Source organism: Bombina bombina, chromosome 9 (genome assembly GCF_027579735.1).
Source record: "Bombina bombina isolate aBomBom1 chromosome 9, aBomBom1.pri, whole genome shotgun sequence".
Taxonomy (NCBI): Eukaryota; Metazoa; Chordata; class Amphibia; order Anura; family Bombinatoridae; genus Bombina; species Bombina bombina.
The window spans coordinates 248,453,314-248,473,656 of NC_069507.1; the positions used below are offsets into that span (position 1 = coordinate 248,453,314).

Here is a 20,343-nt window from a genome sequence, read left to right on the forward strand (position 1 = left end):
TGTGACATTTTTTAAACTTTGCTTGTTTTTTACTCCCAGTGCAGTGGTAGTTTGTAGGAGGCATGGCATAACAGCACAATACATACAGTATGTGTGTGTTTGTATATATATATGCTGTATTAGGCTACAATGTGTGATTTTTTTAAAATTTTGGGATGGTGGTGTGCCACAGGATTTTTTAATGTAAAAAAGTGTGCCACGGCAAAAAAAAGGTTAAAAATCACTGCTTTAGTATAGTGGCGGCGACGTTGGGGGCGGCAGATTAGGGGTTAATAAATGTAGGTAGGTGGTGGCGATGTTAGGGGCGGCAGATTAGGGGTTAATAATATTCAAATAGTGTTTGAGATGCGGAAGTGCGGCGGTTTAGGGGTTAATATGTTTATTATAGTGGCGGCGATGTCCGGAGCGGCAGATTAGGGGTTAATAAGTGTAATGTAGGTGTCTGCGATGTCGGGGGCAGCGGATTAGGGGTTAATAAGTGTAAGATTATGGGTTAATAAATATAATGTAGGTGTCGGCGATGTTGGGGGCAGCAGATTAGGGGTTAATAACTATAATGTAGGTGCCGGTGATGTCCGGAGCGGCAGATTAGGGGTTAATAAATATAATGTAGGTGTCGGCGATGTCGGGGCAGCAGATTAGGGGTTAATAAGTGTGAGATTAGGGGTGTTTAGACTCGGGGTTCATGTTAGGGTGTTAGGTGTAAACATAAATGTAGTTTCCCCATAGGAATCAATGGAGCTGCGTTACGGAGCTTTACGCTGCGTTTTTGCAGGTGTTAGGCTTTTTTTTAGCCAGCTCTCCCCATTGATGTCTATGGGGAAATCGTGCACGAGCATGTACAACCAGCTCACTGCTGACTTAAGCAGCACTGGTATTGGAGTGCGGTATGGAGCTCAATTTTCCTCTACGCTCACTTCTTGTCTTTTAACGCCGGGTTTATAAAAACCTGTAATACCAGTGCTGTAGGTAAGTGAGCGGTGACAATAGCGTGCAAGTTAGTGCCGCACCCCTCATAACGCAAACCTTCACTGATCAGTAGAAGAAATACACTACCACATCTGAAAGCATTCACTGACCAGTAGAATAAATAAACTACCACAAGTGGAAGCATTCCCTGACCAGACAGAAGAGATACACTGACACATTTGGAAGCATTCCCTGACCAGACAGAAGAGATACACTGACACATCTGGAAGCATTCCCTGACCAGTCAGAAGAGATACACTGACACATATGGAAGCATTCCCTGACCAGTCAGAAGAGATACACTGACACATATGGAAGCATTCCCTGACCAGACAGAAGAGATACACTGACACATCTGGAAGCATTCCCTGACCAGTCAGAAGAGATACACTGACACATCTGGAAGCATTCCCTGACCAGTCAGAAGAGATACACTGACACATATGTAAGCATTCCCTGACCAGACAGAAGAGATACACTGACACATCTGGAAGCATTCCCTGACCAGTCAGAAGAGATACACTGACACATATGGAAGCATTCCCTGACCAGTCAGAAGAGATACACTGACACATATGGAAGCATTCCCTGACCAGTCAGAAGAGATACACTGACACATATGGAAGCATTCCCTGACTAGACAGAAGAGATACACTGACACATATGGAAGCATTCCCTGACCAGTCAGAAGAGATACACTGACACATATGGAAGCATTCCATGACCAGTCAGAAAAGATACACTGACACATATGGAAGCATTCCCTGACTAGACAGAAGAGATACACTGACACATATGGAAGCATTCCCTGACCAGTCAGAAGAGGATACACTGACACATATGGAAGCATTCCCTGACTAGACAGAAGAGATACACTGACACATATGGAAGCATTCCCTGACCAGACAGAAGAGATACACTGACACATATGGAAGCATTCCCTGACTAGACAGAAGAGATACACTGACACATATGGAAGCATTCCCTGACCAGACAGAAGGGATACAATGACACATATGGAAACATTCCCTGACTAGACAGAAGAAATACACTGACACATATGGAAGCATTCCATGACTAGACAGAAGAGATACACTGACACATATGGAAGCATTCCCTGACCAGACAGAAGAGATACACTGACACATATGGAAGCATTCCCTGACCAGTCAGAAGAGATACACTGACATATGGAAGCATTCCCTGACTAGACAGAAGAGATACACTGACACATATGGAAGCATTCCCTGACTAGACAGAAGAGATACACTGACACATATGGAAGCATTCCCTGACTAGACAGAAGAGATACTGACACATCTGGAAGCATTCCCTGACCAGTCAGAAGAGATACACTGACACATATGGAAGCATTCCCTGACTAGACAGAAGAGATACACTGAAACATCTGGAAGCATTCCCTGACCAGTCAGAAGAGATACACTGACACATATGGAAGTATTCCCTGACCAGTCAGAAGAGATACACTGACACATATCGAAGTATTCCCTGACCAGTCAGAAGAGATACACTGACACATATGGAAGCATTCCCTGACCAGTCAGAAGAGATACACTGACACATATGGAAGCATTCCCTGACCAGTCAGAAGAGATACACTGACACATATGGAAGCATTCCCTGACCAGTCAGAAGAGATACACTGACACATATGGAAGCATTCCCTGACCAGTCAGAAGAGATACACTGACACATATGGAAGCATTCCCTGACTAGACAGAAGAGATACACTGACACATATGGAAGCATTCCCTGACTAGACAGAAGAGATACACTGACACATCTGGAAGTATTCCCTGACCAGTCAGAAGAGATACACTGACACATCTGGAAGCATTCCCTGACCAGTCAGAAGAGATACACTGACACATATGGAAGCATTCCCTGACCAGTCAGAAGAGATACACTGACACATATGGAAGCATTCCCTGACTAGACAGAAGAGATACACTGAAACATCTGGAAGCATTCCCTGACCAGTCAGAAGAGATACACGGACACATATGGAAGTATTCCCTGACCAGTCAGAAGAGATACACTGACACATATCGAAGTATTCTCTGACCAGTCAGAAGAGATACACTGACACATATGGAAGCATTCCCTGACCAGTCAGAAGAGATACACTGATACATATGGAAGCATTCCCTGACTAGACAGAAGAGATACACTGACACATATGGAAGCATTCCCTGACTAGACAGAAGAGATACACTGACACATCTGGAAGTATTCCCTGACCAGTAGAATAAATAAACTACCACAAGTGGAAGCATTCCCTGACCAGACAGAAGAGATACACTGACACATTTGGAAGCATTCCCTGACCAGACAGAAGAGATACACTGACACATCTGGAAGCATTCCCTGACCAGTCAGAAGAGATACACTGACACATATGGAAGCATTCCCTGACCAGTCAGAAGAGATACACTGACACATATGGAAGCATTCCCTGACCAGACAGAAGAGATACACTGACACATCTGGAAGCATTCCCTGACCAGTCAGAAGAGATACACTGACACATCTGGAAGCATTCCCTGACCAGTCAGAAGAGATACACTGACACATATGTAAGCATTCCCTGACCAGACAGAAGAGATACACTGACACATCTGGAAGCATTCCCTGACCAGTCAGAAGAGATACACTGACACATATGGAAGCATTCCCTGACCAGTCAGAAGAGATACACTGACACATATGGAAGCATTCCCTGACCAGTCAGAAGAGATACACTGACACATATGGAAGCATTCCCTGACTAGACAGAAGAGATACACTGACACATATGGAAGCATTCCCTGACCAGTCAGAAGAGATACACTGACACATATGGAAGCATTCCATGACCAGTCAGAAAAGATACACTGACACATATGGAAGCATTCCCTGACTAGACAGAAGAGATACACTGACACATATGGAAGCATTCCCTGACCAGTCAGAAGAGGATACACTGACACATATGGAAGCATTCCCTGACTAGACAGAAGAGATACACTGACACATATGGAAGCATTCCCTGACCAGACAGAAGAGATACACTGACACATATGGAAGCATTCCCTGACTAGACAGAAGAGATACACTGACACATATGGAAGCATTCCCTGACCAGACAGAAGGGATACAATGACACATATGGAAACATTCCCTGACTAGACAGAAGAAATACACTGACACATATGGAAGCATTCCATGACTAGACAGAAGAGATACACTGACACATATGGAAGCATTCCCTGACCAGACAGAAGAGATACACTGACACATATGGAAGCATTCCCTGACCAGTCAGAAGAGATACACTGACATATGGAAGCATTCCCTGACTAGACAGAAGAGATACACTGACACATATGGAAGCATTCCCTGACTAGACAGAAGAGATACACTGACACATATGGAAGCATTCCCTGACTAGACAGAAGAGATACTGACACATCTGGAAGCATTCCCTGACCAGTCAGAAGAGATACACTGACACATATGGAAGCATTCCCTGACTAGACAGAAGAGATACACTGAAACATCTGGAAGCATTCCCTGACCAGTCAGAAGAGATACACTGACACATATGGAAGTATTCCCTGACCAGTCAGAAGAGATACACTGACACATATCGAAGTATTCCCTGACCAGTCAGAAGAGATACACTGACACATATGGAAGCATTCCCTGACCAGTCAGAAGAGATACACTGACACATATGGAAGCATTCCCTGACCAGTCAGAAGAGATACACTGACACATATGGAAGCATTCCCTGACCAGTCAGAAGAGATACACTGACACATATGGAAGCATTCCCTGACCAGTCAGAAGAGATACACTGACACATATGGAAGCATTCCCTGACTAGACAGAAGAGATACACTGACACATATGGAAGCATTCCCTGACTAGACAGAAGAGATACACTGACACATCTGGAAGTATTCCCTGACCAGTCAGAAGAGATACACTGACACATCTGGAAGCATTCCCTGACCAGTCAGAAGAGATACACTGACACATATGGAAGCATTCCCTGACCAGTCAGAAGAGATACACTGACACATATGGAAGCATTCCCTGACTAGACAGAAGAGATACACTGAAACATCTGGAAGCATTCCCTGACCAGTCAGAAGAGATACACGGACACATATGGAAGTATTCCCTGACCAGTCAGAAGAGATACACTGACACATATCGAAGTATTCTCTGACCAGTCAGAAGAGATACACTGACACATATGGAAGCATTCCCTGACCAGTCAGAAGAGATACACTGATACATATGGAAGCATTCCCTGACTAGACAGAAGAGATACACTGACACATATGGAAGCATTCCCTGACTAGACAGAAGAGATACACTGACACATCTGGAAGTATTCCCTGACCAGTCAGAAGAGATACACTGACACATCTGGAAGCATTCCGTGACCAGTCAGAAGAGATACACTGACACATATGGAAGCATTCCCTGACCAGTCAGAAGAGATACACTGACACATATGGAAGCATTCCCTGACTAGACAGAAGAGATACACTGACACATATGGAAGCATTCCCTGACTAGACAGAAGAGATACACTGACACATATGGAAGCATTCCCTACTAGACAGAAGAGATACACTGACACATCTGGAAGCATTCCCTGACTAGTCAGAAGAGATACACTGACACATATGGAAGCATTCCCTGACTAGACAGAAGAGATACACTGAAACATCTGGAAGCATTCCCTGACCAGTCAGAAGAGATACACTGACACATATCGAAGTTTCCCTGACCAGTCAGAAGAGATACACTGACACATATCGAAGTATTCCCTGACCAGTCAGAAGAGAAACACTGACACATATGGAAGCATTCCCTGACCAGTCAGAAGAGATACACTGACACATATGGAAGCATTCCCTGACCAGTCAGAAGAGATACACTGACACATATGGAAGCATTCCCTGACCAGTCAGAAGAGATACACTGACACATATGGAAGCATTCCCTGACCAGTCAGAAGAGATACACTGACACATATGGAAGCATTCCCTGACCAGTCAGAAGAGATACACTGACACGTATGGAAGCATTCCCTGACTAGACAGAAGAGATACACTGACACATATGGAAGCATTCCCTGACTAGACAGAAGAGATACACCGACACATCTGGAAGTATTCCCTGACCAGTCAGAAGAGATACACTGACACATCTGGAAGTATTCCCTGACCAGTCAGAAGAGATACACTGAAACATATGGAAGCATTCCCTGACCAGTCAGAAGAGATACACTGACACATATGGAAGCATTCTCTGACCAGTCAGAAGAGATACACTGACACATATGGAAGCATTCCCTGACCAGTCAGAAGAGATACACTGACACATATGGAAGTATTCCCTGACCAGTCAGAAGAGATACACTGACACATATGGAAGCATTCCCTGACCAGTCAGAAGAGATACACTGACACATATGGAAGCATTCCCTGCCAGTCAGAAGAGATACACTGACACATATGGAAGCATTCCCTGACCAGTCAGAAGAGATACACTGACACATATGGAAGTATTCCCTGACCAGTCAGAAGAGATACACTGACACATATGGAAGCATTCCCTGACTAGACAGAAGAGATACACTGACACATATGGAAGCATTCCCTGACCAGTCAGAAGAGATACACTGACTCATATGTAAGCATTCCCTGACCAGTCAGAAGAGATACACTGACACATATGGAAGCATTCACTGACCAGTCAGAAGAGATACACTGACTCATATGGAAGCATTCCCTGGCCAGTCAGAAGAGATACACTGACACATATGGAAGCATTCACTAACCCATCAGAAGAATAGACTGACACATATGGAAGCATTCACTGAGCAATCAGAGGGGATACACTGGCTGACCAGCTGGAAGGGATCCTTTACCAATCATATGGGACCCTCTGACAAATCACAAGGGTTCTGCATCTGTTGATATTGTGAATGTGATGTTACCAGTGCAGTTTTGATGCGGACAAAAATTAGATAGTCCCTTGTGCTGCAGTTTAATTTTTCTTTATAGTGACAGCTCAGATTTATGGTTGTAGTAAATAAATTATTCAGAATTGACAAATACATATTACAGAAGCCGTTTATCTGAATGCTGTCTGTTTTAGACACAAGGGCACTGTGTATCCGGCAGTCTGACTCCCTCTAACAATGTAAACAGTAAATAAACATGGTTAATGTCATATATTATACTGTAGGACACAAAAGTGAGTGTGCAGTGCTCAGCAAATCAATCCTAATGTGGTTACAGCTCTGTGACTCTCTGTGATTGTGCCTTTTGTAACTATACATTGTCGTTTTCCAAGTGCATCAGCAGAATTGCTCTGTTGACCTTTTCACTATATACCTACCAGTTATAGCAAATTATCAGTTTTTCTCAACAATTGTCAGAAGACATTTATAGAAAACTTCTCTCTGCAAGAGATGTTCTTTACTGATTTACATTGATCAAACAACAGAAAGTACAGACAAATACACATAGATCAAGGTGGTTCTCTTTTTTGTGTTTTTATTGTATCTAACCGAATTATCTATTACTTTAGCTGGTCAAAGTATCTCACAAGGCCATTTGAATCTATTTGAAAACCATTAGAAAATCTGATCATGTAGTTTTCTAGCGGCTTTGAACCATATGAACTTTATCAATCGTTTGTATTATGAGAAATTGACTGTAGTATTTCAACCCACTAGAAAACATTTTTCTAGCAAGTATTTATGATTTTTTTAAATGTTGACTTGAATGCCCATTATTAAATTGAATAATGTAGGTGCATTTGTGCATTGTTTATAATATAGTTTTTGAGCATTCTCAGTACTCATGTTATTATAAATTATAATTATTATTTTTCTTATTATTAATAATAATATTAATAATAATAATGATAACTTTCTGGTTTAACAAAAAGTTTAAATTAAATTGTCATGATTCAGATGGATATATAAATTCAATTTACTTTTATATCATCCAATTTCCCTTGTTCACTTGGTAATCTTTGTTGAAACTTAATCCTTTCCATTAGATTATTTTTACTTAAACCCAGGATCATGTATGTGTATAAGAACACTGTTATATATGTACACAAAGCTATGCATATAATGTCCAAGCAATTGCTTCTGTGCCTACCTCAGTATGCTCTCATGAAACGGACTGAATTTGATACAGTGAGAACAAGGCATATTTCTTAATAAAGTAAACTATAAATTGTTTTAAAATGAAACACTCTGGCCCCTGTTTGTAAAGCTTTGTAAGCAGCCTTGAGGCTGTTTTAGGTGAGAGTTAAGAAGCACTGGTCTTACGATCACTGCTTATTACCGTGCCTTTAAATCTTATGTTTAAACTATAAAATTGCTTAAAAACAGGAATTTTTAGTATGAGCCAGTTATTGGTTCACTGTACTACAAACAGAACATTTTGACAAATTCATTTATCTAACTATTCTCTAGTGCATGCTTCTCAGATAATGAGTCTCTATATAATACTTTTTTTAGCCAGCTTCTGCTATGATTACAGAGAAATTATAATTTATTCACAGTGCAGTAAAATATATTTCCCCTTTATATATTAGGGGTTAAGTGAAAAAAATGCTTTCAGAGACATTAGGTAGTTCTCATTAATACTTAACTGCCACAATTTAATATCTCTTTCATGAAGGTCTGGAAAAAACCCTTCTAAGAATCTATAGGAAATGTCTGAGAAACACCTGTTTTTATTCATTTTTTTGTGTATTTTACTAGATTTTCTGCTTAAAGGAACATAAAAGTGCAAAAAGAAAATGTTCTAAGGTGTTAAACATTGTATTGTTGTATACAACTGTGTGTTTAACCCTTGCAAAGGCAGAACACTTGTTTCTTGAATAGCAGTTTCATACAGTAAAATAGACCCTATTTAATAAGTAGGGTGCGGACAGGGTTTCCAGGCAGGGAACTTGTCTGCCTTCTCCCGCTGCCAGAGATCGAGGTCCCTGTTCTTATGCAACCAATTAAGTGAGACCAGATGTTGTTAATCACCCAGTCCGTTTAGTCTTAAGCTCAATGCCTTTGATAGGAGAGGTGTGAGAAATGCATGCACGTATTGTTTCCTGTTTCTGCTGAATTATGGTGTACATGACAACGTATGTGTGTTATTTATGCTGTTCTGTGTGGATTTGAATTGTGAATGGTGAGGGTCCACATTTCACTTAGTTATAAAGGAACATAAAAGTGCAAAACTGTGATGCTCTAATATGTTAATGTATTATTGCACTATTGCTTGTATATAAATATGTGTTTAACCCCTGTAAATTGAGTAAACACATAGGGGCCAATTTATCTTAAAACTATTGCTCCTTAACTGGTCCGCTGCCTCTGACGCGGCAGACAGCAATCAACCCGATCAGATACGATCGGGTTGATTGACACCCCCTGCTAATGGCCGATTGGCCGTGAATCTACAGGGGGTGGCATTGCACAAGCAGAACACCAGAACTGCTTGTGCAATGTTAAATGCCGACAGCATATGCTGTCGGCATTCAGAAATGTCTGTCGGACATGACGCGCTACAGCATATGCTGTCGGCATTCAGAAATGTCTGCCGAACATGACGCGTTACAGCATATGCTGTCGGCATTCAGAAATGTCTGTCGGACATAACGCGTTGCAGCATATGCTGTCGGCATTCAGAAATGTCTGTTGGACATGACGCGTTACAGCATATGCTGTCGGCATTCAGAAATGTCTGTCGGACATGACGCGTTACAGCATATGCTGTCGGCATTCAGAAATGTCTGTTGGACATGACGCGCTACAGCATATGCTGTCGGCATTCAGAAATGTCTGTCGGACATGACGCGTTACAGCATATGCTGTCGGCATTCAGAAATGTCTGTCGGACATAACGCGTTACAGCATATGCTGTCGGCATTCAGAAATGTCTGTCGGACATGACGCGTTACAGCATATGCTGTCGGCATTCAGAAATGTCTGTCGGACATGACGCGCTACAGCATATGCTGTCGGCATTCAGAAATGTCTGTCGGACATAACACGTTACAGCATATGCTGTCGGCATTCAGAAATGTCTGTCGGACATGACGCGCTACAGCATATGCTGTCGGCATTCAGAAATGTCTGTCGGACATAACGCGTTACAGCATATGCTGTCGGCATTCAGAAATGTCTGTCAGACATGACGCGCTACAGCATATGCTGTCGGCATTCAGAAATGTCTGTCGGACATGACGCGCTACAGCATATGCTGTCGGCATTCAGAAATGTCTGTCGGACATGACGCATTACAGCATATGTTGTCGGCATTCAGAAATGTCTGTCGGACATGACGCGTTACAGCATATGCTGTCGGCATTCAGAAATGTCTGTCGGACATGACGCGCTACAGCATATGCTGTCGGCATTCAGCAGAAATGTCTGTCGGACATGACGCGCTACAGCATATGCTATCGGCATTCAGAAATGTCTGTCGGACATGACGCGTTACAGCATATGCTGTCGGCATTCAGAAATGTCTGTCAGACATAACGCGCTACAGCATATGCTATCGGCATTCAGAAATGTCTGTCGGACATAACGCGCTACAGCATATGCTATCGGCATTCAGAAATGTCTGTCGGACATGACACACTACAGCATATGCTAACGGCATTCAGAAATGTCTGTCGGACATGACACGTTACAGCATATGCTGTCGGCATTCAGAAATGTCTGTCGGACATAACGCGCTACAGCATATGCTAACGGCATTCAGAAATGTCTGTCGGACATGACGCGCTACAGCATATCATGTCAGACAGACATTGATAAATCGGCCCCATAGAGTTAATTCCAGCGCAGTAATGCACTACTGGGAGATGACGCACTACAGCATATGCTATCGGCATTCAGAAATGTCTGTCGGACATAACGCGTTACAGCATATGCTGTCGGCATTCAGAAATGTCTGTCGGACATAACGCGCTACAGCATATGCTATCGGCATTCAGAAATGTCTGTCGGACATAACGCGCTACAGCATATGCTATCGGCATTCAGAAATGTCTGTCGGACATGACGCACTACAGCATATGCTATCGGCATTCAGAAATGTCTGTCGGACATGACACGTTACAGCATATGCTGTCGGCATTCAGAAATGTCTGTCGGACATGACGCGCTACAGCATATGCTGTCGGCATTCAGAAATGTCTGTCGGACATAACGCGTTACAGCATATGCTGTCGGCATTCAGAAATGTCTGTCGGACATGACGCGCTACAGCATATGCTGTCGGCATTCAGAAATGTCTGTCAGACATGACGCGTTACAGCATATGCTGTCGGCATTCAGCAGAAATATCTGTCGGACATGACGCGTTACAGCATATGCTGTCGGCATTCAGAAATGTCTGTCGGACATGACGCGTTACAGCATATGCTATCGGCATTCAGAAATGTCTGTCGGACATGACACGTTACAGCATATGCTGTCGGCATTCAGAAATGTCTGTCGGACATAACGCGCTACAGCATATGCTAACGGCATTCAGAAATGTCTGTCTGACATGACGCGCTACAGCATATCATGTCAGACAGACATTGATAAATCGGCCCCATAGAGTTAATTCCAGCGCAGTAATGCACTACTGGGAGCTAGCTGAACACATCTGGTGATGACGAGAGGAATATATGTACAACCCCAATCAGCAGCTAGCTCCCAGTAGTGCATTCCTGACCCTGAGCCTACACAAATATGTTTTTCAACAAAGGATACCAAGAGAGGAAAGTAAATATTTTAATAAAAGTGGATTATAATGTGTTTTAAAAGGATATTCTAGCCAAAATCGGAAACCACATGGGTGCATTTCGGTAATGAACGGAAATATTTTTGTAATATACATGCTTCTAATAAAAAGGCTTCTAATAAAAGCTATTTCAAAAGTGTATTTAAGTATGCACCGTGCACCAGGATTTTAAACACAGCACTTGCTCAGAGAGCCTAAGGTGCTTGTACTATCTGGAAATCACTCAATTTGTTCATTGCTGACATGATACATGCCCCACTGATGATCTGAGCAGCTGCATTATTTAAAATGTGGGCGCAGTGACAATATCTAGCTATGCTTCACATGCACGTGCAGAGAGATATATTAACACTAAACCAGTGATAACTTTTACTAGAAGCATTTTTGCTAATAAAGGTGTATTGTAAATATGTTTCTATTCACAGATGTAATAAATCGATGTGCATTTATATTAAAACTAAATGCGCAGTTTGAATAATGAAAGTTTTTATTTTCATCTCCCTTTATTGAGGATTTGAGTATTGAGTTAGCTTATAGGGCTATGTAAATACAACATCACGGTAACTATTTTATGCCACTCACACCTAACAGCAGAAGGTTCTCTGTGCCACAATGTCTGACGGTTTCCATATTGCACCAGTAAAGAAAAAGAATAATTATACTGCACTGCGAATAAATTATAATTTGTGTGTAATCATAGCAAACGCTGTATAAAAACTGTCATATATGAGGCTCATTATCTGTAAGACGTCCACTGGAGAGTAGTTAGATAAATGAATTTGTCAAAATGGTCTGTTTATAGTACAATGAACCAATAACTGGCTCATGCTGAAAAATTCCCATATTTCAGTCATTCTACAGATCATCAGTATTGGGGTTTTAAAAGGAAAATATTTTTGTTACATGAAAATTGCTGTGAGATTTATAGCTAACACAGAAATTCATAAAAGAGCATATGAAGAAAATATTATATCCTGTTTCAGGAAAGCATTAAAGATCTGAATTAGGGTGCGCGGTGGGCATTAATGAATCAGATGATGTTAGCATTCTAACTCTGTTTTATGGGAGCCCCAAAGCCTGGCTTCTTAAATAGGGCCATACATATCTACTGCTCCGTTAGCCAATAAACTTGAACGATTATACTATTATAGCAACCAGTGCACACAGATATTCACATTTTAATTAAAGAAATACATCATATGCTAAAGTATGTTTAAGTGCAAAGTCTTTATCCCAAATACAACTTAACCTTTGATGAACCAGATTTGGTTTGTAATGTAATATTTTCTAAAAAATATCAAAAAAACTTTATTAGTCTAAAATTATTAAAGGTGCAGTCTATCTATCTATCTATCTATCTATCTATCATCTATCTATCTATCTATCTATCTATCTATCTATCAATCTATCATCTATCTATCTATAATCTATCAATCTATCATCTATCTATCTATCTATCTATCTATCTATATATCTATCTATCAATCTATCATTTATCTATCTATCTATAATCTATCAATCTATCATCTATCTATCTATCTATCTATCTATATATCTATATATCATCTATCTATCTATCTATCTATCTATCTATCTATATATCATCTATCTATCTATCTATCATCTATCTATCTATCTATCATCTATCTATATATCATCTAACTATCTATCATCTATCTATCTATCATCTATCTATCTATCTCTGACTGTTTTTCTGCTTGTTTGTCTAGCTGTGTTTGTCTATCTGTCTGCAAGTCTTTCTGCCTAGCTATGCTTGTCTCTATCTCACTAAATCCCCCACACACCCATTTCCCTCCTCCTTCTTTGTTTCAAGCCTTTCAGTCTGCCTGACAAAATGATGGCATAAAATTAATAAATTGCAGCATATAACATTACAATACATCATAAGAGAAGTGTGTTAATGGCCTTTACTTATGACAACTGCATTTCTCATAGAAACCAGACAAAATCAATACCCACAGGGGGCATTAATATATGGAAATATTCCTAACAATTGTATTCTTGTAAAGTGAAGCAAACGTTAAATACCAATAGATATAATCACACTACATTGTTTAATATAATAAGAACAACATATAAATGCTTTAAATTGAGTATAAACAATGAAAGGAACATTCAGATCCTCAGTGTTGCATCAGGATTATTTATACATTTCAATTTCTTGCAGATGTTTTCAAATCCTATTTCAGCCGCATCTCTAAAACCTGTTAATCTCATAATAGACCCAATAACCAAAACCTCTCCGGCATGGAAAGAAATTGTGCAAATTCTTTGTGGTTTTTTGAGCATTTTATGGCAATGTAGGTATCTCTCCTTCACCTCCAGAACCTGCATAGTGAAGCTAAAATGTGACTTTCTTAAAGGGATAGTCCAGCCAAAACTGGAAACCACATGGGTGCATTTCGGTAATGAACAGAAGCATTTTTGTAATATACATGTGTGACAGACCCTTCTGTCAGTACTGAAGGAGTTAACTGTGTTCCACTTTAAGAAGCTATTGTGTACTGTCATTAAAGTTAGTGATTAATAGTCCATTGTTTAATCACCCTCAGAGAGCAGACGCTAGGTGATAAGACAAGCCAAATGTGTTTAAGTTGTTATCTGCCTAAGTAAAGTATGTGATTCTATTGTGGTCTGTCCAAGGGTGTGGGCCCTCCATCTAATGTACAACATTCTTTTCAACCCCCCCCATCTGGGGTCAGACCTGCATAAATACTAGGCATAGCCTTTTAATAAATATCATTCTGTTTTAAACCTGAAATGTGGAGCTTGGTCTCATGTTTGAGGGGAAACTGATCGGGGTTGTGAATTGCTGATTGTCTATGCAGGACGTTGTCATCTGGTATTAACCTTGGTATCCTGTTGGTACCGTAACAATTGGTGGCAAGCGACGGAATGAACCTTATCGCCCAGAAGAGCAACTACACAAGCCAGTAACCTCAGGAAGAGGGGGATTATTACAATACTGACAAAGATGGAAAGAGTACCAGGGACCGTAGGAACCAATGGGCTCAGCATATCAGACAGAACCCCCGAAGAAGCAAGTTTTGACCGGGCTGTTAAAATAAGACTGGCACATTATGGCCCCAACCCATCTGCGGAAATTATCGACCGGGTCATAGCAGCTGTGGAGGCCAACCTACTTCGCCAAAGCGGCGCTGCAGCAGCCCAAGTGGAAAAGAGAAAAGTAAATTTTGCAGCTTTTAAAAACTTCCTGGAAACAGAAGGAGAGATTGATGGGTACCTTGCGGATTTTGAGAGGCAATGTGCACTACACAAGGTACCCGCAGAGGACTGGGTCACGATATTATCCGGAAAATTATCCAGCCGGGCCAGTGAGGCTTTTCGGGCCATTCCAGATGAGGAAGTGGGGGATTATAATACTGTAAAAAAGGCTCTGCTCTCCAGGTATGCGGTTACACCGGAGGCATACCGGAGGCGGTTCAGAGACACTGTTAAATTAGCTGGAGATTCCTACCTTGAGTGGGCATGTAAGGTGCACCGCACAGCAGCTCACTGGATAGCGGGGTGCCAAGCCGTATCTGGGGAAGAGGTGCTGCAGCTATTCCTGTTGGAACATTGCTTTGACAAGTTACCCGCAGGAGTTCGAGAGTGGGTTCGGGACCGTAAACCCTCCACCCTGCATGAAGCGGCTCGCTTGGCAGATGAGTATACGGATGCCCGCAAACTGGACACTGCTACCACTAAGCCCCCTGCTAGAGTGGAGTACAGACCCCCAGTCACCCCAGCAGCTGCCAGTTACCAACCCCCGGCGCACCGCTATACCACACGGCCTCTGGCCACGAACTACCCTCAGAGAGCCCGGTTCAATTTGCGGGGCTACTCACAACCTATTCGGTGCTTTGGATGTAAGCAACTAGGGCACAAAAGACCAGAGTGTCCCCTAAATGCAGCGAACCAAGCACAGTCCTGGAGAAGACCCGCCGGCGGAATCCCACGTAACCCTCAGCCTGCGGCCCGCTACGTAGGGGCGCAAGAATGCTGGGGCATCCTACATGAGGCAGACCTTGTGCAAGCTGCCCACCGGAATAACCGGCAACTGGTTAAAGTGAATGGGAAGGAGGTCAGTGGTCTACGGGATACTGGTGCTACCATGACCTTGCTTCGAAAGAACTTGGTGTCTGAGAAACAGCACACTGGAGACACTGTGGCTGTGAGGGTAGCAGGGGGCACTGTGTTCTGCCTACCTGTTGCCAGGGTACATTTGGATTGGGGAGTGGGCGCTAGACCTGTGAATGTGGGGGTCATGAAGGATTTACCCGCTGATGTTCTCCTTGGAAATAACTTGGCCCCCCTTGTTTCTGCCTATGCTCCCATGGGTCCCGCTGATGTTAACCCTGTGACTACCCGTGCTCAGATCCGTGCAGCAGAGACTGACCCCCCTGCTGCTAAGCCCCAGGACGCTGAGCTCAGTAAATCTCTATCCGCTATTGATACGTGGAAGTCCCGTTACAATGCGCTGATGAAGGAGAAGAGTCACGTAGAGGATAAAATGGTCACGTTAAATAATCATGTAACAGTGCTAGCGGGAGAGAAGAGGAGTGCAGAGGAAAAAGCACGTTTAGAACAGGAATCTCTGCTAGACAGGCTGCACCGACAGACTGCAGAAAACACCAGCTTGAGAGTGGAACATGAAACATTAAAGACAAACTTAGCTACACTGGAGGAGAAGCTGACGCTGGCTCATAGTGAGGTGCAGCAACTCAAGGGCACCCTATGTCAGTATGAAGGGATTGTGGATACCTATAAAGAGCAGGTACAAAAAACTCATAAAGAAGCTGATGGGATTTTGAAGGACTGTTTAGCCCTAGTCTGGGCACTGAGGAAGTTGAACCCTTGTTTGTATGGACAGGAATTCTCTCTCATAACGGAAATACAGATGGATTGTCCTGGCAAACTGACATGCCTACCAACTCCTAGTCCGGTCATCCCCAGGTTGACCCGCCAAAGGGTCAAGCCGGGTCTGCCGGAGTGTTCCACAAGGGGGGAGCTATGTGACAGACCCTTCTGTCAGTACTGAAGGAGTTAACTGTGTTCCACTTTAAGAAGCTATTGTGTACTGTCATTAAAGTTAGTGATTAACAGTCCATTGTTTAATCACCCTCAGAGAGCAGACGCTAGGTGATAAGACAAGCCAAATGTGTTTAAGTTGTTATCTGCCTAAGTAAAGTATGTGATTCTATTGTGGTCTGTCCAAGGGTGTGGGCCCTCCATCTAATGTACAACATTCTTTTCAACCCCCCCCATCTGGGGTCAGACCTGCATAAATACTAGGCATAGCCTTTTAATAAATATCATTCTGTTTTAAACCTGAAATGTGGAGCTTGGTCTCATGTTTGAGGGGAAAGCCTTTTAATAAATATCATTCTGTTTTAAACCTGAAATGTGGAGCTTGGTCTCATGTTTGAGGGGAAACTGATCGGGGTTGTGAATTGCTGATTGTCTATGCAGGACGTTGTCATCTGGTATTAACCTTGGTATCCTGTTGGTACCGTAACAACATGCATTAGCAGAAATGCTTCTAATAAAAGCTATAGCTGATTCAAAAGAGTATTTAAGTATGCACCGTGTACCAGCATTTTAAACACAGCACTTGCTCAGAGAGCCTAAGGTGCTTGTAGCATCTGGTAATGACTAAATTTGTTAATAGCTGACATGATACGTGCCCCACTGATGATCTGAACAGCTGCAGTATTTAAAATGTGGGTGCAGTGACAATATATAGCTATATTTCACATACACGTGCAGAGAAAAATGTTAACACTAAAACAGTGATAACTTTTACTAGAAGAATTTTTGCTAATACATGTATATTGCAAATGTTCTATTCAAATATGTAATTTATCTATGTGCATCTACATTTTGACTGGAATGTCCCTTTAAGAGGGACTTCTCGGTACTGTTGAGTCTTCTTAGGTAATCTTGCCAGATCATCCGACCCAAAGTGACATATATACTGGTTTTACTTTTGCAACTCTTATGTCACTACCCAGAATTCTTAGTACCAAAAGTGGCACCAGCTGCTTCCTTCACCTTTATTTCATGTTACTTTTTACCATGATTTTTTTAATTCATGTGTTTACCCTCTACCATAAAGTGACTACATTTTCCTGATTCAGTCACTATACCAATGTTGTGGACCTTTTCCTCTGTAAGCTTCCTTGATGTGAATTTTTTTAGTGGGATAAACTTCGTCCAGAGATTGGGCTAGGTTAAAGGGACATAATACTCATATGCTAAATCACTTGAAACTGATGCAGTATAACTGTAAAAAGCCGACAGGAAAATATCACCTGAGTATCTCTATGTAAAAAAGGAAGATATTTTACCTCACAATCTCCTCAGCTCAGCAGAGTAAGTTCTGTGTAAAAAGTTATACTCGGCTGCTGCCCAGCTGCAGGTAAAAAATAAATAAATTAAGAAATGAACAGCAGCCAATCAGCATCAAAAGTGTTGAGGTCATGAACTCTTTTACTGTGATCTCATGAGATTTCACAGTAAACTTCCTTAAACTGAATAGGGAAATAAAAGGAGTGTGCATGAGGCACGCTCCCTTGCACGTCCCGGAACAGGCATACTGATTGGCTGCTTAAAGTCCTTTACAATGGGGTGTGAATACTTAGGACATTTTGAGGTAAAATATCTTTCTTTTTTACATAGAGATGTTCAGGTGATATTTTCTAGTCAGCTTTTTACAGCTATGCTGCATCACTTTCAAGTGTTTAAACATTTGGGTATCATGGCCCTTTAATAGATGCCCATGAGGTTTTCAAGGGACCAAATTATTGTAGGAGATCATGTTCAAGATTCACTGAATGCCACTTCACATATGTTTTACCAGCATTGTATTAGTGGTGGCTTCTGCTATTGTCATTAATAGTTGCATTCAGTGCCCAACACGTTATCTCTTACATTAAATAAGAACTGCCAGCAATGTGGGGAAAAAAATAATTGTAATTGCAACACACTGCTGTAAAATGTTTTTTTCAATGAATATTTGTAGTTGTGAAATATTCACATCTGTTTATTTAGAGTAAAGCAGTCTCACTGGATAGAATGAAAAGATATCTCCAGGGGCATCCTTGGGCATCCTTGGATGTTATATAGGTATAGTAGCTATTTCTCACTCGCACCTTGGGCCAGCATGTGGGTTCATAAATACTGTTTTGGCATGAAGTGTCTATTTTTACAGTTATGTTTCTCTATTGCTTTGCTGATAATGTTGTGTATTTTGTTTTTAAACATCATTTTCTACCAGACAGTTGACACATGGTTTGGAGAGCCCTTTTTGTGGCATCTGTTTATATATATACATATTTCCTTGCAATGAACATACAATGGCTATGTTGGGAATGATATTTTATATCTCAAGTTGATGTACCCAAAAAGTCTGCATGTTTTAAAACACTAATTCAAATGCTACCAAAACCCCCCAAAAACCCCAATGCATATATTGTGAGACTAAAAATATTAAACTGACTGCTGAGAGCAGGTGGTGTAGGGAACAATTGCATACGTGCGAGCTGTAGTGAAGCATATATCCTGAAGAATATTTGATGGTTGGAGGCTATCCTGCTTTTGGTCATATATTAGGTTTGCTCAGAATTAGGTTTGATTTAGTTCTACTTCCTGAGTCCCTCATCGTTTTAATTTTATTCGCCTATTTCCTATACAACCTTTTTATACTATTTCAGCACCATTGTTTGTGAACAGCAACCAAAAGTTTCTCTTCCCAGCCATATTTTATCGCAAGAATGTTCAATGCTTATCATTGTGAGCTGGTGACAGTCCACAGATGAATACAATTGTTCAATTAGTGCCTCAGATTTTATAGTTTCTCACACAGGACTATCTTCAAACCTCAAGAATACATGTTAATCCACACCAACCTATCCTATTTCACACAAGGACAATTAGACATAGTACTTTTAACCTATCCCTCTACCTTCATCTCAGTATGCCAGAGGGCAAAGCTATTAATAATGCCCACTTCTGGAGACCCAACACCTAATGTTTAATGGTTGATAACACAACAGTCTTTCAATAAGTCAGGTTTACTGCCTCTGGTTACATTGGACTCTGCATATTCCTCTTATACAAATGATTTCCAAATCTCACAGAGTTACCCTGAAAGCATTTACAGAGCTTATTCTCTCCTATACATATAAGTAAATATTGATTCACTCCCTCATGATGTCACACAGCTGGATTCAACATCTCTTTATTAATCTTCTTGTTAGCACACTGGTCCTGTGACACCTGCTTATTCCACTCCCTGCTTGTTGTCTGCTGCCCCAATGTACCAGTTTTTACACTAATCCATGAAACTGCATACCCCCATGACTCACTGTTTAAAGGGACACTAAACCCAAATTTTTTCTTTCATGATTCAGATAGAGCAGCAATTTTAAGCAACTTTCTTATATACTCCTATTATCAGCAAGCTCTACCTATGTACTGAAACAAAAATGGGCCGGCTCTTAAG

General features: G+C 41.6%; 1 protein-coding gene across 1 annotated transcript in view; it reads left to right on the forward strand.

Annotated features, from left to right (window-relative positions):
• The window catches only part of SORCS3 (sortilin related VPS10 domain containing receptor 3), a 1,163,020-nt gene that overhangs the window by 504,616 nt on the left and 638,061 nt on the right, over positions 1 to 20,343 (forward strand). The gene's annotated exons all lie outside the window — the stretch shown is intronic.